Source organism: Aegilops tauschii, chromosome 6, assembly GCF_002575655.3.
Source record: "Aegilops tauschii subsp. strangulata cultivar AL8/78 chromosome 6, Aet v6.0, whole genome shotgun sequence".
Classification (NCBI taxonomy): Eukaryota; Viridiplantae; Streptophyta; class Magnoliopsida; order Poales; family Poaceae; genus Aegilops; species Aegilops tauschii.
The window spans coordinates 254,707,801-254,715,659 of NC_053040.3; positions in this window are offsets into that span (position 1 = coordinate 254,707,801).

The window sequence follows — 7,859 nt, forward strand, 5'->3', positions numbered from 1 at the left end:
CTTCATCTGGTTGCATGAACTTGCTCCTTGCATTCGCCATTCCTAAAAGAGTAGAAAGTGGAGAGGGGTCAGAAATGAGAAGAGAGAAGCTTTCTAGGGCTTAAGCTTAGTGGTCGTGTCCTACAGTCAGCGTGTGCTCTGATACCAACTTTGTAGCGACCAGACCTCAAATGGTCTGTGCTGCTGTGCACCAGTGTCATCCCTGGATCAGTAATGCTGACACGCATAGTACAAATGGAGGATTTATAACAGAGTAGCAATCACACACTTATTACATCGAATATCTCCGAAGAGATTAAGTATGATAAACATGGCTTAAGGCCATCTAAAACGATAACAGCGGAAGACTTGGAAGATAAGTGAGTCCATCAACTCCAGCGGCATCACTGAGTATAAGACCACGACCTAAGGCACCTTACTCGTCGTCTGAAAAGTCTGCAACATGAAACGTTGCAGCCCGAAAACGGGTCAGCACATAGAATATGCTGGCAATGTAACACATAGAGAATAATGAACAATGACAATGCTATACTACATGCATATATGGCTGGTGGAAAGCTCTATGGTTACAGTTTTGCGAAAAGCCAATTTTATCCTACTTCAAAGGAATAAATTTTATTTAACTATCATGGTGGTTGTGAAACATTGAGATGGTTGACAGCATCTCAATCCCAATTAAAAAGTCATCAATAACCCAACAAAATTAATTAGTAGTAACATAGTGATGAGATTCACATGATAATCCAAGTACTAGATACTCAAGTTGTCCATAACCGGGGACACGGCTAACCATGATTAGTTTTGTACACTCTGCAGAGGTTTGTGCACTTTTCCCCACAAGACTTGATCTCCTCCGTTGGATTACTCGCACTACATAGTGTTTGAGTAACGGATGACCAAGACACAGTCTTTCAGAAGTGTTTGCACCTTACGTATGGGTAGACAGTTACACCTACTTTCCCCTACATCTGCTAGTCTACCACTGTAAGAGTTCACACAACTTAGTCAACTATGCTAGAGCCCATAATAGCTTGCGGCTGCACACGGAAGTTTCTAGCATGAATAATCTCATGATCCCTTCGAACCTGGGTGGCGGTCCAAAAGAAAAACAGGCAATCCTGGAATACCCAGGTACCTCAATCCACCCAGATGTGAGTTTAAGTTGCCACCTTAAGTAAACCATTAATTAACAATCTCACGTCTGTCATGAATTTCACTCAAACCCAATCCACGTCTATGAGCATAGCATGGCAATAATAAAAGCAACGTAGAAGTAACTCCCAAGGGTTTGATAAGAAAACAGGTAATAGGTTCTACCTCAACTACTTCCCAATACCCACAATTTAATTAGATCCTAATCATGCAAGTGTTTGAGGAAAACAGATCTAATGCAATAAAAACTGGGTATGAACGGGATATGATCAAAGTGTTACTTGCCTTGCTGATGATCCGCAAAACCTAGCGATTCAAAGTAACAAGCGGCACACTCCGGATACTCTATCGCAAACAAACAAGCATACAATCAGTACTCATCTAATGCACAGGTAAAACTCGAATGAAAGATCCAACCAGAAAGTCCAACTTAAGAACTCCGGTTTGCAAAAAAAATCAACTCGAAAGAAGCAACGAAAGTCAAACAGCGAAAGAAAGAAACTTCGTTTACTAATCTGGATCTAGGTCAAATTTTACTGTAGCAAAAACTTGTTTGAGTAGGTTAAACGGAAAGAGAATTTTGAGACGAAACTCTAGGCTCTTGAATCGCCTGATTCCGATAAACGAGCGAGAAGTTAAACAGATTCGAAAATTCGATCAGAAATCGAATCTAAGAAAATAACGAGAAAACTCCGACGAAAAAGAAAAACGGACGAACGGTTAAAGAACGGACGTTCGTTAACAGAGAAAAACCGACGAACGCGTTCGTCGAAATGAACGGTTCGGTGAACGCTCGTAAAATAATAAAACCGAAAAAACCAATCTAGGGTTTTTTTTAACGAAGGGTTTTTAAAAAAAACGAAAACCGGCAAAGTCAACGGGCGGCGGCAGTACCTCGTCGGGCTCCGGCGGGGCGGCGAACTCGGGCGGCGGGGTGCGGGGCTCGGCGAGGCTGGGCGGCGGCGCGGCGCTACGGCGGCGGCGTCGGGGCGTGTTGCGGGCGGTGGCGGGGCTCGGCGATGAGGGCTCCGGCGGCGGCGGTGGTGAGAGAAAGAGAGGGGGGTATTTAAGGAGGGGGTCCGGTGCCTTGGGGAGGGGGCAAGGGCGGCGGGCGGCGTAGCCGGCCGGGACTCGGGCGGCGATCCCGTCTCCGGGGCGGAGACGACGGGGCGGCGGGGCTGGGCCGTCGGCTGGGCCTTTGGCCCAGTCGGCGCGCGGATGGATTTTTTTTTAAATAAGTTCCGCGAAAAAAATTACGTAGAAAAATAAATAAAAATCAGAAAAATATGAAATAAATTTTCCCCGTCTAGTTAGAAAATCTAGAATAGGGTGAACATTTTTTTAATCAAAATAAATATTTTGAAAACATGCAATATTTTTAATGCACTAAAAATTGCAAATAACATCCAAATAAATTCCAAATAATGATTTTAACATTTTTCCTCCAGTATTTCAATTGTTTTGGAGAAGTCATATTTTCTCCTCTCGTTTATTTAAAATGAAATATTTTTCCGGAGAGAAAAATAATTTAAACCAAAATCCTCGTCTTATTATTTGATGAAAATCAAATTTGAAAATTCGAGAAAATCCCCAACTCTCTCCGAGGGTCCTTGAGTTGCTTAGGATTTATCGAGGATTTGTCAAAATGCAATAAAACATGATATGCAATGATGATCTATGTATATCATTCCAAATTGGAAATTTGGGATGTTACATCCACTCACTACCATGAGATGGATGGCTCATTACATTCTGATCTCTGTACTCCTGGTTCCTACAATGCCACAGTACATCCTCTCTTGTTTCGGCATCATGAAACAACCTCTGCAATCTTGGTATAATTGGAAAATGTCTCAGAACATTATGAGGAATCCTCTTCACAGCATCGCCATCTTTCCATCTTGATGATTTGCATTTCGGGCATTCACTTAAGTTGGCATAATCCTTCCGGAACAGAACACAGTTATTCTTACAAACATGGATCATATCATATCCAATTCCAACTGCACGAAGGAAATTCTTCATTTTACTGTAGGTGTGTGGCAGCTCAGACACATCTGGGAAAGAATCGCGGAAAGCAGCCAACATCGCATCGAATGATTTGTTGGTCATCCGTTGAGATGTCTTCACCTGAAGAAAGGTGACCATTGCTGAGAATACTGACAGCTTATTTCCTGGGGTGACAGCAACGTTGCATTGTTCCAACATGCGGGCCCACCGTTTTTCTTCTGCATGTGAAAGTTCACGGAATGCACGAGCATTTCGTAGCATTGTTTCAATGTTGGTCAAACTCACTGGCTCCGCCACCACCACCTCCTCCTCCTCTTCCACCTGAGCATCAGGCAGATCAAGATGGTGATCTGCTCCTTCCACGTAGTCAATAACATTAACGTTCACAGCTTCACCATGATGAACCCACCTAGTATATGTGACCGACATCCCATACAAGTGTAGATGATTGTACACAGTTGACTGGGGTCTTGTAATGGAATTCATACAACTGCTACAGGGGCAAAGCACATCTGATTTCGGACCACCGTACTCAGCTCTGATAAAGTTCATGAAGTTTTCAACCCCCTCGACATATGCAGCGGAGAATCTTCGAGCAGAAGTTATCCAAGTCATGTCCATCTGTTAGACATACAAATTAGTTCTTCTACTAGATATTACAGGAGAAACATATATGCTTTTTTATGAAGTCCAAAAAAAATACATAGGTCGATGTCTAAAGCTATGGCAAGATATTTGGACGAGCAGATCTAAGTAACGAAATATATGTAAAGCTAATTCAGCAAACAGATTTGAGTGCCAAATTATGGCAGGCTGTTTCAGCAGTCAATGAGGCCGAGCACACAGCCATCGAACTATCGAAGGCCATCGCAGCAACAAAGATCGAGTATAAAATGGTGTAGAGCTATTTCACCTAACAGATTGGCTATTAGACCATGGCAATCTGCGTCACAATAAATATATGGCAGGATATTTTAGCAACTAATCGGCCTTGGCATGCCATCTCAGCTAAGCATGTTGAATGCAGAACAGGGCAAGGAAGCTTCTTAAGCAGAGCATATTGACAGTAAACTACTTCGGCAAACAGTGAGATTAACAGCGTCTATCAGCTAACATTCAGCGCTACACCAACATGAACGGGGCCTCAGTCTACAATGCGCGTACCATGGGAGAAGCTGACCGACGTGCGTCTCCACACGAACGTCGCCAGCGGTGGCGGCGCTGACCGCCGTGCGCCTCCACAAGAACGTAGCCAGAGGTGGCGCGCGCGGCTAGTGGACGGCAGTCTACGAGAGAGTACTGTGGGAGCGAGAGGATCGCCGAACCACGACGCCGACGTATCGGCGCGGCGGGGAGGGCGGCTTTGGCGGAGCGAATGGAGTGGAGGGGACAGGGGGGAGGGGGTTTGGGGAATATTATTGGCTAGTTGGCCGAAGGGCGGTTGAATCGGATTTGGGGGGAATATTATTGGCTAGTTGGCCGAAGGGCGGTTGAATCGGATTTGGGGGAATATTATTGGCTAGTTGGCCGAAGGGCGGTTGAATCGGATTTGGGGGGAATTTTTGGGTGTGGGGGGGGAGGATTTTCGCGCGGTGGGCGGGGGGAGTTTGCCGCATGGTCGGTTTCTCCAAGTGTAGTCCCACGTGTCAGTGAAGAGGCAAGCCGAAGCGCGTTCCGTTTGCGTGAGCCGTGTGCAGGACCGAACGTGTGTGGGATGCAATGCGACCGCGACAGGAGTGCGGTGTGTGTACCGCCTTTTTTCCTTTTAAACTAGGTGCTTCGCCCCCTCAAAAAAAAATTTGTTGCTCCGCGCGATCCATCGATACTACTACTAGTAATCCGGTAATCCCGACTAAAATGGCACGGCCGGGTCTTTTGCCGCGCGATATGCTGGGAGGTTGGCTTAGTTGGGTTTTTTAGGACGAGTAATGCTACACCTACGTAATCCCAGTTACGTAATTAACGTAATGTGAAACGTGTGAGCTATTGATTATAGATTGGGGGAGGGAGGGGCCCACCACCATGAAAATCAGGGGAGGAGAGAGAGAGGCAATTTACGTTAACCCTTTAGTAGGTTCCCGTAGATGTAGAAAGATGTGAAATGCGTGAATGTGTAGTGGACGTACTATTGGAGTGCCTAAGATAATTTGTGTATGTATAGACCCTATGTGTTTATTTTACTTCACATGTTAGATTTGTCTCGGTTCAATAAAAAGCAGAGTTGGTGATGATGGTGTGCCTGTCATCCTGCAATATAGGCTGTCCGATCTATATCTAACGGATAGGAAGGAAACTATGACAATTTACCCGCACTCCTCTCCACATTTGCATATAAGGCTTTCCCTTGTTCATCCTTTTCTCCCACAAGATCTTGATCTTCCGTGCAACGCACGGGCATCTTGCTAGTACTCCTACAATATGTATATTATTGTGAAAGTTCATATACACCGGCCGAGATATAATGCAAACACGGCAGATTTTCATTACATTTCAAACTTTTATAGGACAGAAAAATAAAATAAACCCGACCCTAAACCTATACTACGGCGGCGACCGACGTCCTCCATCTGCGATCTCTATGTACGGGGGCAGGGTTCAAGACCCGTGAAGTGAAGGTGCGGTCTCCGGCGAGGAAGAGTAGAACACGGGATACGGACTGGCCAGTTGGCACACCATGCCCTGCCGCCTCCCATGCCCTACTCATCCTCGGAGGAGTCCCCGACCTCGGCGGTGCCGGACGTTGGACGGCGGCAAGTAGGACGCGTGGTTGACGGTGCTCCCGTTGTCGGCCGCCAGCGTGGCCACCGCTTCTGCGGTCGCGTCCGCGTCCGGCTATGCCGCTATTGCGTCGTGAGAGGCGACTTGAGCGAGGGCGGCGACCTCGAGCTTCATCCCCGAAGACAAGCTCTCTCGCAGAGCGTTCGCACTTGCGGTCATGGAGGATGTAGTGCCAGGTAGGAGGACGATGCGCTATGGTGTGGAGGTTAGTTGGGCGTTGCCGCTTTAAGTAGCGCATTCCGGTGAGGCCAAGCGTTCGGGTGCGTCATTATGTCGCCGGAGTTGGTTCCTCGGGCACCGAGCCTCTTAACGACGACATACGAACGGACGGCATGAATGCGGGCAGCTGGTGCCGGCTGGGAACGCACCGTGCGACGGCGCAAGGGACGAGGGTTTTGGTGTGCCAGGGTAGTCAGCTGCGGTCGTGGCAACGTTGGAGATGCCCTTTGCTCACATGTGATCCCCGCATGTCATTGAAAAAGCAAGACAACCCGGCATGGTCTCAGGTCCAGAGGATGCAGTTGGCCGCGCTACACCACTCTGCGGACGCGTCGCGGCGCCCCGTGCATCCTCGACGAGCCGGGTGTTGGGGTGTGTTTGGATTGTGGCCAAAGTGCACCTTACCAAAATTTTGGTCATGACCCAAAGATTGGTCTTTGTTTGGATGGTTGCCATTTTTTGGCATGCCAATGAACTCTAGCCAACTCTAGTTCATTTTTCTTGCCAATGTCGGCCAAATCATGGGCAACCAATACCTCAACCAAATTTTTGGTCATGACCCAAAGATTGGTCTTTGTTTGGATGGTTGCCATTTCTTTGGCATGCCAATGAACTCTAGCCAACTCTAGTTCATTTTTCTTGCCAATGTCGGCCAAATCATGGGCAACCAATACCTCAACCAAAATTTTGGCTACCCAATGCTTTGATGGGGCAACCTTGGGCACAAACCAAACATACCGTTGGTCGTGCCACAGCACTAACGCCACCCTCGGCACACTTAAACTGACCGTGTCTAGCGACGATATGAGCGTGTTGCTCACCGCGGTCGCCGTGTCCAGAGGCGGTGCTGGAGCTGCACCCCGTTGTTGGCCCCAACGACCCACATGAACGGTTCTCGGTGGCGAGGAGATCGTGGGCCAGCTCCTCCATTGGACTAGTCTGCGCTACGTCGTCCCGACGGGTGTGCCCCACATGTCGGTTTCCCAGTTTTCCCAGCCATATTCGAGCGTCAGTGCTCCGCGTTGCGCATTGGGCCTTTCACTATGTAGGCCAAGCGAGATAACTTATTGTTTATTTGAGCCGTTCAAGTATAATCATGTGGCGTTTGCTTATTTCTCATTCCTCTCCAACCCTCTTCTCCATCGATCATGTCGCCCTCCAGTCGAGTCCATCCTCCCGCATGCCTCATTTGAACATTCCGCCGAGTATCATTCGCATGTACCCACCCTAGTCCTCTTTCAATAGATCTCCGTACCCCGAGATGAAATCGAGAGGGAACGAGTGGGGGCATGTGATACCTAAGGCGGATTCAAAATTTTGAACTGGTGATCATAGCATCCGCAAATCATATATAAAGGGTATTCAATGTTCGTTTCATTTTTGAACGTACAATATACTCTCGCTATCCTTTCTAGTTTACATATAAGTTTTATGAGTAGTCAAAGTATCTCTATTTTGATCAAAAAGGTATCAACATTCAACAACGCCCAATCAATATTGTTAGATTCGTACGTACTCCTAGATTTGTACTCGAGATCGTTTCCAATTTGACTATTGACAAGATTAATAGTACATGAGATGTATAATGTGAAAATTATATCATTGGAAACTCCTTTCACATACGAATTTGACTGTATGCTTTGTGTAAGTTGCATGTCATATATTATTACTCTAACATTTGGTCAAAGTTAGCCTCGAAA